At 36.1% G+C, this 22,448-nt stretch overlaps 1 pseudogene; it reads right to left on the bottom strand.

Moving 5' to 3' along the window:
• Positions 1 to 3,979: 3,979 nt before the first annotated feature.
• Positions 3,980 to 20,791, bottom strand: LOC126727877 (probable LRR receptor-like serine/threonine-protein kinase At1g51880; annotated as a pseudogene).
• Positions 20,792 to 22,448: the final 1,657 nt, after the last annotated feature.

The following is a 22,448-nucleotide window of genomic DNA, read 5'->3' on the forward strand; positions in this document are numbered from 1 at the left end:
CACTTTTGGCTTCTTCCCATTCCAAATTTCATATGTGGTCTTCTTTGTTCCCGCTTTGAAGAATATTCTATTAACAATGTGACATAAGGTGTTCACGGCTTCCCCCCAAAACTTTTGAGGAATTTGCTTGTTGAGTAGCATAACTCTTTCCATTTCTTTCATCACCCGGTTCTTCCTTTCAACCACCCCATTTTGTTGAGGAGTTTTAGGAGCTGAAAACCCTTTCTTGATCCCATTCTTCTCACAAAAGGACTCAAATCTTGCATTTTCAAACTCCTTGCCATAATCACTTCTTATCTTGACAATTGGTACACCTTTCTTGCTTTGAAGACTTTTACAAAGACTTTCCATCTTCTCACATGCTTCCAATTTCTCTCTAAGAAATTCCACCCATGTGTATCTTGAGAAATCATCGACAATGACCATAATATACCGTTTCCCTCCTAAGCTTTCTGTTCTTGTGGACCCCATTAAATCAACATGGAGAAGCTCTAAGCAACGTGATGTAGAGATCACATTCACCTTTTGATGATTTGCCTTTGTTTGTTTTGCCATTTGACAAGTGCCACAAATGGTCTTCTCCACCTTTCCGAATTTTGGGAGCCTTACAACGGCTTTAAGTTTGGACACTTTCGCCACTTGTTTGAAGTTTGCATGGCCGAATCTTTGATGCCAAAGTTCCAACATATTGACTCGGGCACTCTTACAAGAAATATTTGGTGTAGGAACTACTCCATAGCAATTGTCAGTACTCCTACATTCCTCCAAGATTTGAATCCCTACTTCATTTATGATCACACACCCCTTCTTTGAGAATTGAACAAGAAAGTCCTCATCATATATTTGAGTGATGCTCAAGAGATTCACCTTAAACCCTTTGATATATAGAACATCTTTCAATAAAGGTAGCTCGGTATCTTAGTAGTCCCTTTGCCAAGAACTTAAGCATGGCTTCCATCCCCAAATGTTACATATTCACCAACCTTCTCTTTGAGAGATTTAAACAGTGATTTATCTCCTGTCATATGACGAGAGCATCCACTATCAAGATACCATAAACAAGAATTGAATACTTTCAAAGAGGTGTGCACAAATAAGCAAACATGAGATAAGCACTCTTGACCTTAAAAAGAAAATCATCTTCATTTTCTATTCTCTTACTAGATTGAATTCACTTTTTAAGGTGATCAGCCTTGTCACACAATATTTTATTTCTTCTTTTATACTTCTCAATCAATGAATTTGACTCACATAAACTATTGTGTAAGACATGGTTCTTGTGTTCAAGATGCTTTAGCATATGAACAAACATTCTACCATGTTTCTTTGTTTTTAATAACTCTAGAAGTTCATTGTTAGGACAATCTTTAAAAATACTCATAGAGTCATTATCACAAACATTTGCACCACAATTCAACATGACCTTTTCCGTAGCTTCAACCATAGCTACAAGGGGTCTAGGATCACACTAAGGATATAGAAATCCATCAAAGTGTACCTGCTCTGATACCAATTGAAAACTCACTTAGTGTATAAAATACTTGTGAACGTTTAGACCCCAAAAACAAATTTTCCAATACAAAGCATATATTCAAACAATTGATGTGTGGAATGATAAATATAAGCAATACCCAAATATGCAAACTACTCTGAGCCATATTTTAATCACACCTCAACAGTAATTAAAAGCAAAGATTAAGGGATAGAGAGAAGCAAACACAAGATAACACCGGCATGTGCTATTGAAGAGGAAACCGAAGAACTCAGTGAAAACCTCTCCGCCACCCTCCAAGCGGTAAAATGATCCACTAGAAAATTAGTTGGGATACATGAATAGCAATAGACCCTCCAAGCCTAATCTACCTGATGCACCTAAGCCCTCCAAGCTTCTTAGTCCAACAAGGTTACACCTAACCGTGTCTTCTCTGGCTTATTGGATCCCGCAATTAGCCCATTGCATCAACTAATATGAATTGGTTCTCACTTGAATTGCTTCCCAAACACCATGAACCTTCTCACTGCTATGAATTTGGTAAGGTAAGGATTTGGCTTAAGATCCTCTTATGGGTATGACAATGGAGGGGTGAAAGTAGAGGAATTTAGAGAATCAAATGTATAAGATTGTAGATGAATCAATCTTGTTGTTTTCTAGGGTTTTTCTCTCAAAATTCCCTTTGGAAGCTATCTACATTTCGTGGGCATAAGGGTATTTATAGTAGGGTATGAGATGGAATTTGAAATCTATTTTTCAGCAAAATCGGGTGCACTGACAAGTCACTCGCGACTGGGATGAGTCACGAGTTTCAGTCGCCAGATAACAGAATGGCCAAACTGTACTTTTTGTCCCATAGTGATCCAGCTGTCTTGACCCTTCAACTTCCTGCATGCTCCATACGTGTGCCACATTCTGGTGAGTCACCACTCGCGAGATAGTTACGAGATCCAGTTGTGAGTTGCCTCTTGATGCACACACTTGATCAATTCTTTACAATCTCTCACACACAACCCTTACATTATTCCCACCTAAATACAAGGTTTCTAAATGCTGAATTATAAGCAAATTTGGCACAGAATAAAACCAACACATAGTTGAATAAATTCAATTTTACAGATTTCTTGGTATTTATTCCATGTTTGGTTCCCATTAAAGCAAAGGAAAAGAAAAGTAGGGAAAATAAATTTTCAAATCTTTAGTTTTTGGTAATGAAGATCAAAACAAGTTAAGTTCAATTTTTTTTTTCTCAATTTTTGGACATGTGGTAGCTTATGTTGCGGAATATATAATATAATAATATTACCGTTAGCCATGTCAATATTTTTTATCCATCATTTAGTGATAGTGACTAGTTTGACACAATAAAAGGTTAAGGACTAAACTAACACATTTAAAATGTTAAGGACCAAATTAATAGACAAACTAAAGATTAGAGATCAAATAGCTAATTTACCCTATTGATTTTAAGGGTATGTTAACAAATGCAATAAGAGCATTGATTTAGAAAATATTTTTTGAAACATTTCATAGGAAAAAAAAAATTACAGATTTTTTTGACAACTTTTACATTTCTCATAAAAGTAGTATTAAAATTTTATTAAAATGATCTATTAACAAATACCTTAAGGGCAATTGTTAAGAACACTCTAATTTTAATTCTAGTTAATGTAGAAGTTAAGAGTTTGAATAAAGACATGTAATTTTTACAATTTTGAAAATTCATTTAACTAAGAGAAATGCTATGTCCACAACATTTTCACAACAAATTCTAAATGACATGTTATTACTAGCTATTATTGGTGGGTAAAAAAGTAATTTTATTAGTTGGTTCATATTAGAACTAATAATAAGTTATCACGTATGAATTGGTGTAAAAATGTTGTTCACGTAGCACTTTCAAATTGTGCAAAGAGATGTGGTCTTAGCATTGTTTCTGATATGCATTGATAGGATGTTAAAATAAAAGAAATGTAATGTCCACAACATTTTCACAAAACTTTTATAACAAATCTTAAGTGGTAGGTTGTTATTAGTAGGAAAAAAAAAAAATAGTAATGTGTTCAAATTAGAACTAATAACAACTTACCCCTAAAATTTGTAAAAAAAGTGTTGTAAAAATGTTGTTAACGTAATACTTCTTTGAAAATAAAGCAAACAATACAGCTTAGCAATAATTCCTAAAGTGTAGAATTAATTAAGTTTTTGAATTAATATCAAATATATATCTACATTAAAAAATTTCCCCTTAAAAAGGAAAAATATAGTTTTTATAATTCATTGATTAATTGGAGAATGTAATGTAAACCACTTAAACGATTGTACCCAAAATTTTTCTAAAACAGTTAAAGATCAAATACGTGATTCTCATTTTTGGACAACTTACCTGGCTAAAGGGTTGGATTCCTTAATCATATTCATATTGACCATATCAACTGAATAGTTTGATTCACCCTCGAAATTCTCCCTTTTAATTATTTCAGATGTCTAACATTCCTTTAGTCTCACTACCACCTCACTCATTGGTGGCCTATTACTGTAGGTGGTGGACACACAAGCCATTGCTATTTCAACAGCTTTCCAAGCAGAGTTAACGTTGAAATCTCCACCCAACCTTGGATCAACAATATTTTGAATATCTCCTCTATCAAGCATCATTCTCACCCATTGGCTTATGTGAGTGTTTTCATAGGATCTTTCAATCGCATGCCGACTTGTGATTATCTCCAAAAGAACCCCAAAGCCATAAACATCGCTTTTCTCAGTCAGCCTATATAAAATGGAGTGCCTACAAGCAAATGCATGTCATACTCTATTTTTTTTTTTTTTTTTTTTTTCATCTTTTGTTTTAACAAGTTCAATTTTTAAGTCATTCTCATTCATTTTAACCGGAAAAGGGCTTGTATCCCTTTCCATTTAGAAATGGTCACATGCTTGTGGATTTAAATAAGTTAAGGAAAAAAAAAAAAAAAACTCTTACTCGGGGTCAAGGTATCCAAGGGTGCCAGCAACACTAAGCATTGAGACATGAGTGCCATCAGTTGGGAAAATTTTGGATAGACCAAAATCGGCTAGCTTGGCATTAAAATTTTCATTCAACAAGATGTTTGTAGTCTTCACATCTCTATGGATTATAGGTGGTTTACAACCATTGTGTAAATATTCTAATCCTACATTTCACAGTAAAAAATAATTTTTAGAAAAGATGAAGCACTATTAAAAAATGATCAGCACATAAACTCATTGGCTCATCACTGACCTTGTGCTGCTTCCATTGCTATATTAAGCCTTGCTTCCCAACCCAAGATATTAGTATTCTTACCTGCATCAATAAATAAAATGTGTTAGATTTTCTTGTTGTGTAATTCAATTAAACTAACTTTGATCATGTGACGATTAAAGTATGTTGCTAATGTTAGATTATGTCTCCCCTAGGCCCAAGCTAGGTTGGGTCATATGTTATATTGTACTGGTACTACTATTAGTAGGACATGCCTATATATATGAGCAATACTATATAAACAAAAAATTCACAACAGTTGAGTTGACAATTTTTTATTTTTTATTTTTTTTCACTTACCACTTACAATCTTCCACATCAACAATATCATATATATATATATATATATATATATATATTTTGTGTCTATAGAATTTCTCTATGTATATTCCCTCAATTTTTTTTTTTTTTTAATTTCAATAATATACTCTTAATTCCTAAAAAATATACTGAAAAAGTGGAATCTTCGGTAGATACTTTTATTATGACCAACCTGAAAGATGTGCTTCTAAGTCTCCGTTGGCCATGTACTCATAGACAAGCCCCATGCTTGTTCCTTCATAGCAATACCCGACGAGGGTGGTTAGGTTTCTATGATGAACTCTCATAAGAAGTTTTAACTGCAATTTAAGAAGCGTAATGTCCGTTAATTTAATATTAAAATCTCTATGTATGCTCAAAATAAATTGAGACATAGTTGCTTGCCTCTGCTTGAAATTGTTGATACCCTTGAACTGATGATAGGGAAAGCACTTTCATTGCTACTTGAGTGTCATCAATGCAGCCTTGGTAAACTTGTCCAGATCCACCCTTAACAAGAATTGTCTCAAAATTGTTGGTAATTCTTACCAGATCAGTGTATGTAAATTGTCGTTGCATTGAATCTATTGACTCTAATGACTTGGTCTGGATGTTGGATTTTGTTTCTACTATCGTAATTGCAAACATCATTAGCATTATAAGCACATAAGTGAGGAGATTTTTATTCTTAGTTTAAAATGAATATGCATCTTTTTATTTAAAATTTTTAACCTTTATTATTATATTTCTGATATCTCCAAAGCCCCCACATGACAGCCGCAACAATGAATAAGAGAATGACTAATATTGGAATAACAATATTGTTCTTCTTTTCGCATGATCCAGATCCACAAAGATTTGAATTTTCATCCACACTAGATTAATAAAAAGGATGTCTATGAAATTTTAATTAACACATTGAAATATCTCTCTCTCTCTCTCTCTCTCTTCAATCTTTTCTAGAAGAGTTCGTGTAATATGAAGGAAAATTATGAAAATGAAGTGTACTATTTTCAACAAAAATCATACCGCAATAATAGTGTACCATTGTTTGATCTTTCTATGAGGTCAGCTGGAACAGAACCAGTAAGCTGATTTCTTTCTAAGTTTCTGCAAAGATAAAGTGAATATAATTAATATCTTTTCTAACAAATAAATTTGCAGTAACAATCTTAAAATTCAACTTACAGGACCCTCAAGTATTGCAATTGAGAAAGAAATTTTGGTATTGATCCAGTTAGGCTATTGTCCGATAGATCCCTGAAATTGGCAAATTACTTACATTTCACATTGGTTGTCATAAAAATTGTAACCAAATTTGGTATTCATTATCAGATTTTTACATTTTTGTTATGTGAATTGCAAGTACTTACAAATATCGTAACATCATGAGATTTGATATATCAGCAGATATCACTCCAGTCAATCCACTAGCAGACAAGTTCCTGATTCAATTTACATTTCACAAAATATTAATTAAGAGATACTCCAAAACAAAAAGTCCCAATTCATGAAGCACATATCCGAACGAATAAACTTACAAGGATGTTATTCTAGGGGGGTTAATACTATCATAGCTACAATGTAAACCAGCCCATGAGTATGCTTGTGGGAGACACGGATCACCTTCCCAATTTCATTTTAGTTCGTATGTTGACATGATATTTGTGATGGCATCAACTATAACATTTTCATATGCATCCAAATAAGTAAGTAAAAAAAAGAAAAAGAAAAGGAAGGCACAATATTGACATGTGTGGAAGAAAACATACCATCTTGTTTGTTTGTTCCTGGTTGCGAGAGATTTCTCACTGAATATATCTCAATTGCAGCATTGATGATGGGTGGCAGTGTTGAGCCTTCTGCTTTGAACAGTTCAAAGTTATATGTTTGGGCAATCTCCAAGGCCGATTGGCTGCACACCGTGGTTGTGTACAAGTATAATGAAGAAGATATACTCCACCAGTAGTTCCCATTTAGAGTAATGTTTATTGATCTGGATTGATTAAGTTTGAGCTGTTCAACTTCAGCAAAGTGCATATAGATATAGTATTCGGAAGTTGCACTCTCTGAATCCCAATACATGTCCAAAGGAGCTGAAAGTTAAAATAGTGTAAAAACACCCTTGAACGTTTAGACCCCCAATTTACAAATTAACCAATTCAAGCTTTATGTCAAACAACTAGTGTGCAAAAAATGAACAAAAACTATAAAACAGAATTGGTAAACAATCTAAGCCAAATTAAAATCACAACCTACAGCAGATAATAAAAGGCAAAGATAAAAGTGAAGGAAGATGCAAACATAAGGACAACACGCGATGTGTTATCGAAGAGGAAACCGAAGCCCTCGGCGTAAAACCTCTCCGCCGCCCTCCAAGCAGTAAACAATCCACTAGAAAACGTAGTTAGGATACATGGACAGCAATAGACCCTCCAAGCCTAATCTACCCAGTGCACTTAAGCCCTCCAAGCTTCTTGCTCCAACGAGGTTGCGCCAAACCTATTTCTTTTCTAGCTTCCCGGATTCTGCTACTTGACCATAGCATCAACCAATGTAAATTGGTTCCTTCCTAACTGCTTCCCAGAACACCAAACAGCTCTCTCACAGTAATGGATATGGTGAGAAAAAGGTTTTGGTAAAAATGCCTCTCAAAGATTTGACAATGGAGAGGAAGAGAGTTGAGGAATATGAAGAGACTCTTATGTAAAGATTGTGGATGAATCAATATTTTTTTTCTCTAGGGTTTCTCTCTCAAAATTCTCTCTGGAAGCTCTCATTCTTTTGTGGGTATAAGGGGTATTTATACTAGGGTGAGAGAGGAATATGAAACGTCAGGTTTTTCAAAACAGGGCTGGCTCGCGGCTTGGCCTCGCGACTTGACTGAGTCGCGAGATCCAGTCGCGAGATAACCGAATAGCCAGTTGTCCTATTTTGTTCTGTAGTGCTCCAGCTAGCATGACGGTTCAACTTCTGGCATGCTTGGCACGTGTGCTGCATCTAGCAGCTTGCAGCCGCGAGTCACCCGCGAGATCCAGCCGCGAGTCTCTGTTTTCTTGCACACTCTTGAGCATTCAACACTCTATCTCACTCACTACCCTTACAACAAACCCACCTAAATACAGGGTTACTAAATGCTGAAATACAAGCAAATTTGGCACGGAATAAAGCCAACAAAATGGTTGATTAAATTCAACCTTACAATCTCCCCCTTTGGCTATTCCGTGACAAAACCCTAAAACAGACTTTAGACTTAACATGTGAGTTGGGAACAGTTGAGCAAAACTCACTCACACCTAATTCTAGACACTGTGAAGCACTTGAATCATATGAACATGAAACTCCTGAAACACAACAATACACCATGATCATTGTATGCAGAAAATATGAAATGCATATGAAACAGGCATAAAGTGATCAAGCAAAGATGAAGTTAAGAACCAAATCATGGCTTGATCAAACAAGTAATCACTACAAGGTAGTGATCACAGTGCTCATTCACACTTGGAATGAACACTTGAACATACAAGCAAAGCAAGAACAATGCAAGTTACTTGTATGCCCAACACTCAACTAATGCATAATACACTAAGTATATGCATCTAGGAACAATCCTACAAGGGCACAAGAGTGACAGTACTTAAAAGAAAATGCATGACATTTAGATAGAAGTACTGATTTAAACAAAGCATAAAAAGGCTGCATAAAGCATGGTACAGACCATAAAGCCTACAGATATGCATAAAACATAACCCTAAAAGCTGACATAAGCAACATGGGTACAAACACAATATATACTGAATAACATCAACAATATATATATAAAGAGTAAACCAAGTTTCAAAACCATCCATGTGTTAAAAACAAAAATACACCAAAACCACAGTGTACCAAACCTATAGTAACAATAAATATCCAAAAACATAAACCTATAAATTTAAAGGATAAGTCTTAAAACAAAAGTATGTGTGTACTCCCCCTATTACTATGCACACTTCCCTTTGAGCTTTCTCCCCCTTACTGAATGCTTTCCCTCTTTTTGGAACGAATAGCTAAAGGCTGTCGTCTAACTTTTGTTGAATAGCTTCTAACTAATTCTCCATGGACTCGAGTCGCATTTGAATATGGTTGTTGGTGGAGTAGAGAAGTGTCACCATCTCATCAATGCGTTTCTGAATATTTTCAAGCAAACTACCCACTCTATCAGTTTGATGATCAGACTGTGCGTGCGGAATGCTAGTTTATGGAACTTCAAGGATGACACGTGAAGTAGGTGTGGTATGTACATGTGTCTCTGACTCAGGAGCAGATGGAGTAACCAGAGAGATATGTGCACTCTTTTGTGTTTTAGAGGAATGACTTCTGCTAGCTTGAAGAGTGAACATGGAAATTGGACGCTGACGGGTCAACATTTTTCCGTCTAAGGGAGGAACAATGCCTTCACGAAGAATGAACTTCATGATGAGACTACAAAATGGAATACATCCTCGAGCTGTAGATCGAGCCGCGGTCTTCCTCATGGTTTGAAAGATGTGAGCACAGATATCAATGGGGGCTCTTGTAATAAGATCACAAAGGAATTGAGCCCTTCCAAGATTTATGAAGGTAGTGTTGGACAATGGGTAGAGATTAGAGAACATGATCAACTTTAGTGTGGTCAGCTCTGGAGCAAACTTTGCGGTGCTTATGGATGTGCCTGTACTGGATACTTCATGATCAGATCCTAGAACTTGTAGAATGTCTAGAGTCTCTGGAGTTCGATCATCGTACGGAGTTAGATCCACATTCTAAGGTCTAGTGATGTGGAGAATATCGGCTATGGAGTTCGGGGAGATGCCAAACTCCTTTCCTCTGACCCAGCAAATTAGTTCAACTCCAAGATCACTTGTATTAGAGTAGCATTCCTTAACCAGTTCATCCATTGGATCGACAAAATTCCCAAATAAGTTTGCCCAATCTCGTGGCTCAAAGATTCGAGAGATAAAAGTGGTCCCTAAGGTGTCAAACTCAACCACCCATTCCACTATAGGAGATGCCTTGTCAAAAATGTTTGAGTAGATGTGTGAGGTAAGCGGGGTTCTGAACCTCTCCAAATTGGAGTCTTGAGATGACTGAGATGAGAGTCGAGTCCTTTTAGCAACTGGGGTTGATGGATCATCAGCAACAATGTCTTTGCCCTTAGAGGATCGACGAGACATCTGCAAGAGAATAGTCACACAGCAAAGAACCAAAAACAGCACCACAAAAGACAGATATCAACTTGATTAGATTCAGAAATGAATGTAGACCATAGAAATCACACGCAATTTCAAGCATAAGTCATGACAATATAGAATGAGGCAGGTGCAACACAATGGTGAAAGTGCAATAGAGCACAGAGTAAGACAAACTAAAAGATAACTGTCAATAAGACAATCTACCATGAGTCTGAAATGCATAATGAAAACCACATACAACCAAAAAAAATGGCAGCGGGTCAAATTAGACAGAAAATTGAATGTATTAAAGTAATACACTCAAGACAGAAGCACACACATGAAATGACAACAAAAACACAGTGATACAAGATAGGTAATCCAAAACCACAAACACAAGTAAACTTTCATACACACAAATGGAGTAAAAACCAGAAAAACACCAAACTCATTTCCCAAAAGAGTATAAACACCAACAAATGCCAAAGCACAGAACAAAGATAAGAACATTGTGACCAACAAAATGACACCAGATGAAATTAGCATCAAACACAATCCACCATACCCAGTACACAAAGAGTAAAACGATTGAACACAATATGACAAAAATAACTACCCAAACAGCAAGAAAGTAACACACAAAACATAACATATGAAATGAGGAAGAGAAGACCCATACCTTTTCTTGATGATTTTGAGAAAAAATGAAGCAATAATGGAGTTTGAAATGGGTTACACAGAGCGTTTGGGAAGGAGACAGTTAAGAGAGAAGATGAATAGTCACAACATGTTTGAGGAAAAACTGAAAAAGATTTTAAAAACTACCCCTGTTTTTGCCAAACATGCGTTTTTTGCGACTGAAGTGAGTTGCCAACAAGACGCCAGGACTAGCCGCCAAAACACTCAAAGACAAAATTGTGAAAAATTTTCTAAGTGTTTTTCGCGACTGGAAGGTCTACCCGTGAGGGAGTTGCGAGCTGAGCCACAAAAACCTCTGTGTAACCCTCGCGACTGGACCTTCCACTCGCGTACAAGTCGCCAAAATTGACTCGCGAGCTCGCGAATGTGGCATGCGACTTGACTTACCCGCGACTGAGTCGCCAAAACAGGGCAAAAATGCTTTTTGAAATTTTCAGATTTTGAAGAACAAAATACATTCCAAAAACACCTAAAACACTCAAAAATCTTTTTGTGCTTGAATCAACAAAGATTGAGCATGTGAAAACACATTTTATCAAGTACAATCACACAAATGAATATGGCATTTATTGAACATAAACTTGTGTGTTGTGTGTGGATATCAACAATGAGATAGTCCTTAGTCTAATGTGAAGCTTCAATGATCAATTCAACCAAGACATACACAATTAGCACTAGATCATGTGACCCATCTCAATTATAGAAGTATGTATATATGACCTCCCACAAGACTTGATAACATAATTTGGAGCTTTACATTTGACTCCACTTTCAATCATACCATTTGATCTTTTTGATCTTTTTGAGACAATCACCTCTCATTGTGAGAGTGATATTTGATATTTCACTTTGATGAGATAGCTTTTGGCTTTTTGAATAAACATTCACTTTAATTTTTGGTCGCTTTCCCTTTTTCCTAGTCGAATACTAGTATGTGCGATAGGCTTTTGCAGCTCAATATCTCTTTTCATTTGGAGATTTACATTTGGTGAGCTCTTTTTAGCAAAAACAAAAATAAAGAGTGGGAAAATATATAGTCACAAGTCTATGCATGTCTCAAGATCAACAAAACCATTCACTAATCATTCATGACAAGTTTGAAGATCTATTTATAACAATCACATAGATTTCAAGATTTCTCCCACAGTGATAAAAGTGCAAAAGAACAAGTCACGCTCATAATTGCACAAAGCCATTAGCACAAAGGTACAAGGCAAAACAAGTTTTGAGACAAAACTTAACAATGTCAATCAAACTTTCTGATTTTCTATTTTTTATGTGATTTTTGGATTTTTGACACATAAGAAGAAAAAGATTGATCAAAACAAAAATGAACTAAAGTATGCACAAACAGACAAATAACCAACCACCAACATAATCAATAAGCAAACAATCAAACACCATCACAAAGCATAGGAAGAATTGATGCATGGACATGTTGTAATGCTTATGCATGAGTACCCTTTTTCACCCACACGTCACTTGCGTTTGGGGTGATTTCCTTATAGGATTGGGTACGGGAGTTAGGGCTTTCAAACCTTCGTGTGAAGCTTTCCAAGCAGTTGGTGAATGCACCAATCATCTTCATTACGTTCATCATTCCGGGATCACCGTTTTGATCTCTTGATGGTTCACCAGCCCAATTTCTCCTATCATTTCTAGGTTTTCGTGACCTTTGAGAAGTTGTACTATTCATTGCTCTCAGCTTTTGACAATTTGGTTGAGTATGCCCTTAAAGTCCGCAGTGATGACACACATAGTTTGATCTAGGACCCCTTTGTGGTCGTGGACGAGACTTGGCTCGTGATTCAGACCTGCCCACGGATTGATTATGGGGATTCAACAACCGTTTGTTCTCCACATTCCTCTTCTCCTCTATCTTGAGCTTCTCAGCAGTAAGGTCAACTTCAACTGACTCTTTGGACTTTATAAACTTCACTTCTTTTGTGACATTGCCAGATGAGCTACTCCCTCCAGTATATCCCAACCCGGATTTGTCTAAAAAGTACTTTTGTGATGAAATAACATCTTCAAGGTTCTTGGTGGTGACCCTATCTATCTTGGTATTTACTTGCACAACCTCTTGCTCAAGAAATCTCACTTTTGTGTAGGCTTCCGACAATTCACCATTCAGTGTTTCTATCTCACACTTGGCCTCCTTATAGCGAATTAGGAGACTTTTATAGTCCTTCTCTGCCTTCTTCATCTTTCTCACAGCTGTCTTTGCCACCCTTGTGTACTCACCCGACTTCTCCAGGAGTGAGTTATAATTCTCTTGGGGATTGGCTGTGCTTTCATCTTCTTCAGCATCTGATTCCTTAACAACTCCAAATGATTCTTCATCACTATGTACTCCAAGTTCTTGTACAAGCAGATTCAACTCGTCTGAAGACTCAACATGGGCAATAGTCATAAAAGCTGAATAATTCCCTTCTCCGTCACTGCTTTCCTCATAATCTGAGTCAGATGAATCCGAGTCACTCAATGTCGTGGCATACACCTTGCCTTTCGATTTTAAATAATTCGGACATTCTGTCTTAAAGTGTCCATGCCCGTTGCATTCAAAACAAGTGACACTTTGTGTAAATTGTGATTCTTTTCCATCTTTCTTTTTGAATTCTCTTTTTTCCCTTCCTGAACTTTGGAATTTTCCTTTATCACCAAATTTTCCATTATTCTTGAATTTCAAGAATTTTTGGAAATTTTTAACAAGGTATGCAACATCTTTGTCAACCACATCTTCTTCCGATGAGTCATGGATTTCCACCTTCTCATTAATGGTCTTAAGAGTAAGAGATTTATTCTTCCGTTGATTGGGCAGCGACATTTCATAAGCGGGTTTTACCGGTTCCGCCCAGGTTCCAGACCCTAGAGAGATTTTTGACCTTCAGATTAGACAAGGAATTCGAGAGGTGGTGCCTATCTTCTTTGATTTTGTCCCGAGAAAAATCCAAGGCTGGCCCATCTGGGTAGACAAGGAGCTATCTGATGCGGAGTTTGTGGGTCGCCTGGAGCGCGCCAGTATCCTAAAGGCAGTGGCTATTTCCAGAAATCTTGAGGGTTTCAGAGACGCCAAAGGGCTCAGGCATCTGGTACGTCGTTGAGGCCCTTCCCTTCATACTTTTTTCTTTTCTGTTGGTGAATTGACGATTACCCTAGAGGACGTGGTTAACAACTTCCTTCTCCCGGTGTTTGGTGATGAGAGTCCCTTTTATATCAACCTTTCTGAAGAGGATCTCATGATGGAAGATAAACTGTTTGGCCATTTTGGTGGTCGTGCCGCCTCTCCTGGTGGTAAGCTGGCTAGGATGGGGAGATGGGTGATGACCCTTTCTTGTGAGAAGAATAAGGAAGTGAGGTGGGCTGGTTTTCTGGCATTTTGGCTTAGCAAGTTCTTGTTCAGCGAGTTTCCTGGGTACGGGGTTAAGTCTTCCTTTTTTCCACTAGCGATCAAGTTGGCTTGAGGTACCCAATATCCTTTAGCCCCTCTGTTTTTGGGTCATGTGTATTCTCAATTGGATCAGCTTCATGGAGATGAGACCGAGGGTGATTCTTGTTATGTGATTACCTCGTCTCTTCATTGTGCTATCCTTCGGATTTTTATGTGGGACCGTTCTGCAACTACTTTAGCCAAGTGCAGGAATTTGAAATTTGTGAAGGATAAATTCCAAGGATCCCCTGACATAGTGAAGGGTCTTTGTGGCAATTTGACTGATGCTTTTCCCATTATTTTTCGTTGGATTAGCTTAAAAGGTGGTGGCCTCAATCTTGTGGAGTTATTTGATCAAGCAGGGAACTTACATTGGAGATCTCCTCGTGAGTTTGGCCCTGGCTTTGCGTGTGATTCTGTGTTGTCTTCTTTTTTATCTTCTACAGGTAATACCTTTGACTTGCGCCGTGGTGATGAGGGCAGTCTGGCTTATCTTGCCTGCACTAGCCCCTCTTGGCTTCCTGTACCCTATTTGAGTGGCCCAAAATATACCCATTATTTAGCATACCGGGTGCTCTGGCAGTTTGGTTTTGACCAAGACATTCCTCCAGTTTTTAAGGACGTGGTGCCATCCCTTCCTTCTTTGGATCCTTTCTTGAGGCTGCAGGCCTTTTCTTATTGGTCATGGAGGAGCCCACAATTTGCAGTGCCTAACTCCCAGAGATGAGTTTTTGCTTCTAGTGGCTATACTAGTTATTGGAGAAGAATACAGAAGTCTTTCATTGACTATGTTGGCTCTGGTTTAGTTCGGGCAACCCTGAATCTTGGTATTGCTTCTGCTCCGACATTCAATAGGCGTTTATCCCTTCCTACAGCTGGAATTGTTTTTGCTGCCGTAAGCAGCAAGGTTGGGTTCGCAGAGTGGCATGCCTCCAGGGGAGGTTGGGTGACTTATGCGCAAGATTTTCCTGAGACTTGGTTGGGTTGCAGTCTCATTATTGGCACTTCCTCTAGAGTACCTATTAAGAAAGGTGCAGTGGAGACAATAGGTGCTGCTACCGCTTTGGGCAAAGGCAAGGATGTCAAGCCAGGAAAAATGAAAACAGTTGATGTTGAGGAAAGTACAGAGGGCATGAAGGTTGGTCCCGAGATGAAAAGAAGAAAAACTGGGAAATCTCAAACACCTTTGGTATCCAAGGAAGGCAAGGATGTCGGGCAACCTTTGGCTTCAAGGACCCGGAAGAAGACCAGGGTAGAGTCTTCTTTTTCCCAGGTTCCTGTGACTACTTCAGTCCATGGTTCTTTAGGCTCCTCTGGTTTTGTATCCCAGCCCCCTTTAGGACCCTCTGGGCGTACTCGTAGTAAACAAAAGACTTCCAGAGAATCTGTAGAGAGAGAGAGAAGGGCAAGACTTCTTTCCTTCTTCTCTCTTTTTTCGCTTGTTCATATTATTGCAATTATCTCCTCTTTGCTGACGAGTGGTTGTTTCCTTTGCAGTCCAAACGCAAGTCTGATTACAAGAAGGGCAAAAGCCAATCTTCTGGTGATGACGTGGTATGTGTTTTTCTTTGTTCATGTTTTCTCCCTTTTGCTCTCGCACTGTGTTGTTAGCATTACCCCATTGTTTTCACTTAGCATTGCTTCTCCCTCTCTTTTTTTTTTTCAGGTGGAGGTGTCTCCTCCTATGACCGGCAAAATTTCGGAAGAAGCTATTACTACCCTTTCCGTTGCATTTCCTATTGTGGGGGAGGAGCCCCCTAGTGGTGGCCTGGCTGAGGAGACTAAGCAACTGATGCAGGGTTCCCAGGATTCTCAGGATCCCGAAGCCTTTAAGATCCCTGCATCTCAAAGTCCCCATCTTGAGCGCACTCCTAGTCCCATTAGAACTGTGTTTCCTTAAACATTGTCAGATAAAGGGACTTTGGGAGACACTACTTTATCCAAACAAACAGGTGAGCCATGTTTTCCTTAAAATAGCATTTCATCCCTTTTCTTTCCCATCTGGGTGGAATCCTATTCTGCCAACTTGAAAGCCGCCTGTTACCATTCTCTTTCTCGTGTTTCTCTGTTCTGGTTCCCCGAGATTTTTTCTGCTTTTGCCATAAGAGGTCACTGGGTTTTTTTGGCGCTTGTGTTCTTTGTTTCTTAATTTCTTTTTCTGTCTTTTTCTTTCGAGCTATCCTAGTCTTCTTTTAACTGTGTGCCTGAAAGGATCCGCGCCTCTTGATGGTTGCTGAGGATCCTGACTTCTTATCCTCTTGCCGTGGTTTTCTTTTTCTTTTGGATGCTTCTTCGTTTGGGCTTCAAGCCTCCTGGGCCTTTTTTATTCCTTCGTGGTCCCCTTGCACCTGCTTCTTTGGACTTAGCTTGTTCTTTTCCTTTTGGGCCTGACTCACTCTTTTGGGCCTCCCTTATTATGATCTTTTTAGACCTCAACACACTTTTATAAAAAAAATGAAAAAGTTGCCAAAACATTTTTTTTTCCCTTATAAAAACTTTTCTAAAATAGTTAACTAACAAATACTCTAGGCCTTAGAATATTCCTTAACATTTCACTTTTATTATTTCCAAAAAAAAAAAAAAAAAGAGTGAATATATATGGTAACAATGTTCTAATGAGATCCCGTGTGTATATCAGTTTATGGTCTTATTTGCAAAAATCAAATGTATTGAAAAATATAATGTGAATTTTGATTTCTCTCTTATTTATTTATTTATTTTGTCTAAGATGAAATTTGATAATGATTTATTAATAGACATTTACTGTGATTATGTTTATATAATCTAGCATTAGCTATTTTCTATGATTTTGTTGTATATGGAAGTATATATTCTACCATTTAAGAAAACATACTGGGATAAGATTATAATAAATGGCTTAAATGTAGAATAAAATTGAAATTAAATTTAAAAAATATACTATAATAATAATGTGTATAACAGTAAGGTGTCAAAAGATTATGTGGCACACTATTACAAGGCCAACCAAAAGTTAAATGTATTTGGCTTCATATTTATTATAGATTATAGATGAGAGTATAATTGTGTGTATTTATCTAGCACAACATAAAAAAAAACTTTTTATACTATTTTTGTGTTCATGTGTTCTAATAAATATTATTTTTTTCTCAAAAAAGAAAAAGAAAAGTAGGGATGTTTATCCCATATTTGTCGTGTGTTAAAATTTTAGTCCTTATAACTCAGGCTATCACTACAAAGGTCAGCCCCTTAGATAGTGATACTTTGGTTATGTAATATATTATAAGTGTATTTAAAAAATTTTAAATATTGCTTTCATGTTCATGTGTTCTAATAAGTATTCTTGTTTCCTAAAAAAAAAAAAAAAATCTAACACAACATTATTGGAAGGTGCAAATAGGGCTTTTACATCTAGCCCTTATTGAACTTACTATATTTGCAAAAACCATATATGACCAATCAAATTCCTTACCACCCCTTCAATCAAAAAAATAAATAAATAATTAAAAATCATTACCACCCCATGTTTGTAACAATTTTATTATTATTTATTTATAGTCAAATTGATAATTAACCTATCAATTTTATTATTTATTTATAAAAAAACGTTTATGTAATCATTGCCATTTGTAATGGATTTAATTCTATGTTCAAATTAAATTACAAATCTAAACATGTATTGAGAATCATGTTATTTAAAATTTAAAAATGTCATGACTCTCTATACGTTGTGAAATTCCAAACCATTACTGCATGTGTCCTATGGGCGCATTTTTTGTTTCAGGGAAACTCATGTACTTCCTGGCATTTTTGCTGTCCCACATCGACATGAGTTTCCCTTAAGCAAAAAATGTGCCCACATGTTCTTTTTGTTGGTAGCAATGCGAAGGTGCAAGGGAGTTAATCTTAAATTAAGTGACTCACCTGTATACTGTACGGCTTAGTGAACCAAGATCGTAGCCACTGAAGAGTGCCAATGATCCAGAAATTGTTACATAAGTCTTATTGTTCAATGGCCTTAGCTCTATTGCTGATATAAATGGCATTCCGAGGCCCGTGTTTACAAGACAGACTTGTAAATAATTTTGCGATGGAACATGTATGAGCTCCTTGATGACACCAACAGATACATCCTCTATTTTGACAGTGTCCCACTTATTTACACCTAGATGAAGATCAAACTGTGGTAACTTACTTAGTCCATCATAATTTCCATTGAAGAAAGTTCCTCGGATCAAATACTTAGTGCCTTGCATAATATTTATGTTGTAACAGTCCCGGATTCCTTGAGGAAAGCTTCTGAGATCCCATGCTTGTTGTTGAAGACCAGTTATATATACTGTTGAAATCTTCTGACTTATACCAGTGTTTATGAATGCGGCATCCGAAATGTAATTTATGCCTGTTGTTGCCTCCGAATAGCTTGGATTTTCTGGTGACCCGCAAGATATGCTTATGGAGCCTGAGACAGATAAACAGAATATATAATAATACCTTAGTTAAATGGTTAGCTGAGCAAGGAGAAGATTTGAACTCTAGATAATTCATTTGGAAACAGCAAGATATGCTTATGACATCCGTTTATGATAATAGCTTTTTATAATCAGATTAAGATATCAATTAATTTTTTGATGTTGATAGAGATTGAACTTTAGATCTTTTAATTGACAACAATAATTTTAGTAGTTGACTTAATTGGAACTCACTGTTAATTCGATAGATAAAAGAAGGGAAAAAAGAAGAAGGCTACCATACTGCTTGATCTTGGGCATTAACTAGATGTATAAGAACAAACCCACCAAGAAAAGCATGGATGAAATTTTTGAAGCTCCCCATCATAAACATCAAACTTTCTTCTCTCTTATTGGGACAATGCTGCAGAAAATTTCTCACACCATCTTATCCTTTTTACTGCAGAATAGTTTAATAGCTTACTAAGTAACTAAGTTGTTCTTGTCACAAGAGGGACCTCTCTTTGCAAATTGAAAGTTCATCAAATTGGTTAATTCATTTGCAAAACTACCTGCAAAAATATCTGTATTACTCTGAAGTTTCACCTTAGGTTAGTCTGGAAATTTATACTCATACACCGCTAAGAGTGTATGGAAGTTTTTCCCTCTCTTTAAGAACAAGTAAAATTCCAACAAGTCAAAGTAACCGCGTGGAATTTGAATAATGAATTCTGAAAACAATTATTAAATGCAGCTTGGCCACTAACGCTAAAAAGCATTTTAATATTTATAAGAAAGAATACACGTTTCTTACATAGTATTTTTTTTTTTTTTTTTGGGATTCTTACATAGTATGCTAAAACACTTAAAATATTTCCTTATTAATATCATTTACTATACAATAAAATTGCCATTGCATCAAGTAGAACTATCGTTTATGCTACACATCATATAATTAGCTTTTATCCTGTGAGTCGAAACGTTTCTAAAAAAAACAAAAAAAACAAAACTTTTATCCTGTGACATTTTTTTTTTTAAATAAATCATGCAGCTAATTAATTATAATTAATATAATTCTCAATAAAGAAAACATGGATAATCGATACAACTTAGATATCTATATCACATATCTTTAAGGTTTTTTTTTTTTTTTTTTGCTATGCAAATTTATCTGCCTTCCATCAATATCAATTTAGAACATCTTTCTTTCTCCAAAAAAAAAAAGAAAAGAAAAGGGACATCTTTACCTTTTATAAATAAATAATTAAAAGTAAATAAAGAGATAACCATTAAAGACATAAACAATGTGTGTATATAAGCATGCATGTATATGGGTTTTGAAGATGTTCTATAGTTTTACAATCTTAAAATTTAAATTATTTATTATTTAAGGAGTGCTTTAAAATTTTCCACATCATCATTACCTTAAATACATATCAAATTAGTGTTTAGTTAAATGCTGATGAGCTGTAAAATTCAAACCACTTTTTTTTTTTTAATCAGAAATAAAAATCTCTCTTTAGTCCAATCTAAGTATATATGTGTTTGAAGTTTGTTTCTACAGATTTGAACCTTGGCCTTACCCCTCACACCTAATAAAAAACTTGTTGAGTAATCATCAGGTCAAAGGTGTGCAGTGGACCAAACCACTTTTTTTTTAATGAGAAACTTGTAACTTTATTAAGAAAAAGATAAATTCAATACATCATGAGTAATAGCTGACTCAATTAACGATGGATTTTCCTCTATCTATGTTACATAATTCTCAATATTATCTATTTCTTTGACAAACTTTGCCAGAAGATGTGCAGGTTTTTTGGCTTGACACTTCACATGAGATACTTGAACTGATCTAAAATCCTAAAATTTGTATGCAATACTAGTCAGAACATTGGAGACAACCATAGGAGGAGTACATAATCCCAGGAGAGTGTCAGCTACAATCTTAGAATCACTTTCAACCATCACATCCCTTATACTAGTATCCTATGCAAATGACACTCCAATTTCCATAATTTTTGCCTCAATCTCTAGTGGACCCAAAGGTTGAAGAAGTTTCTTGTTCATTGCTGCTGCAACCCTTCCTTCGTGATCACGGATCACCATCACAGCCCCAGACTCACGAATATGACTAAAAACTACACCATCCACGTTTACCTTGTAATTTGGGGCGGTTAGTGATGTCCATGAATCATTCATCTCCATCCTTGGTGAAGCAATAACGTGGTTTGCTCCCTGAAATTCAGCAAGCAAAGTCCGAGCTTTCTGCCCCACTATTGTTGCTGATTGATGAACACTCCCATTTCGGACTGCATTCCTATTGAACCACATGCAACAAGCTACCATAAAAATCATCTCCCAAGTGTCATCTCTAGCGTGTTGGACGAAAATCAAATACCTAGGAATTCATGATAATGGATTCCTTGTATCTCGAAACCACTTATTTAACAATGAATGATTATGACTTCTAAAACATTATGACGGAGTTTTATGCATGTATGTGTGTGTTTATATATTGTTTATAAGGAAGTACTTAAAATTTTAGGTGGATGTTTAACAAATTCTAAGCTGTGGAGGTAGATGGAAAAACAATCAAGAAGCAAATCGTGAGTTGAAACTGGCATCTTTATACTTAATATATAGATATAAAATAAGTAATTGGGGTTGGTTTGCATAATTTTTTTTGCATTAACATTAAAATGTTGAGGTTATGTGGGTGCATTAATATTTTTGCAAAATTTTACTCTTTTGCTATTTTGGATGGTGGGGTTGGTTTGAGGGTTCATGAGGGTGATTATCACTTTCAACTCTTATTCTAATATAATACGGTGATTTTAAATATATATAAAATTATATAATTCACTCCACATCTTGGAATAGTGAGTCGTCGTGCAATTGCTCTTTATTTACAGAAAATACCTTAAAATCTACTAAGTGTTTGCTGGTCGTCGTCTATATCTTTTTGTTGTATAGATGACTGATCTTCTTTAGACGTCTTACTTTCTTGGCGTTGAATGCTGTTCTCCTCTTTTTGTTTTGATGACCATCTTGGATGTGGTATTCCCTGGACAGCCCTTATAGACAAATCATACTTTCATAAATTACCCATCACTTATAATTTGTGAATTTTGGCTTTTTTGAGCACACGCGCACACACACACACTTATTTAAGATAGTTTCAACTTATAGCATCAACTCCTAATAATAGCTCTTTCTCATCAAATCAAGACACCAATTAGTTTTTGGTATAGGTGGAGATTGAACCCCAGAGCTCTTATTCAATTATAAGAGACTTTACTAGTTGGCCTAACTAGAACTCACAACTTTTTCAAGTATATATATTATGGCAATTGCCAGGGGCATAAAGTAGAAATAAATAGGGCATCAAAAATTGTGAAATACTTGGAGATTGGTATTTTAAATGTAATCCAATGATTAAAGTAAACCTTTATAATTTAGTAGGAAATCTACTTCAAATGACATCAAATTTTCAAGTATATTTATTATTCTTTTTGTTAGGTTCTAAGGAATTAGGAATTAATGTATTAGAACTCTATTTTGTAATGTTGGCAAACCATGATCAAAACGTTTTAGTCTTGTTTTGACTTGCTCAAAGTATATG

The sequence above is a fragment of the Quercus robur genome, chromosome 5 (assembly GCF_932294415.1).
Source record: "Quercus robur chromosome 5, dhQueRobu3.1, whole genome shotgun sequence".
Taxonomy (NCBI): domain Eukaryota; kingdom Viridiplantae; phylum Streptophyta; class Magnoliopsida; order Fagales; family Fagaceae; genus Quercus; species Quercus robur.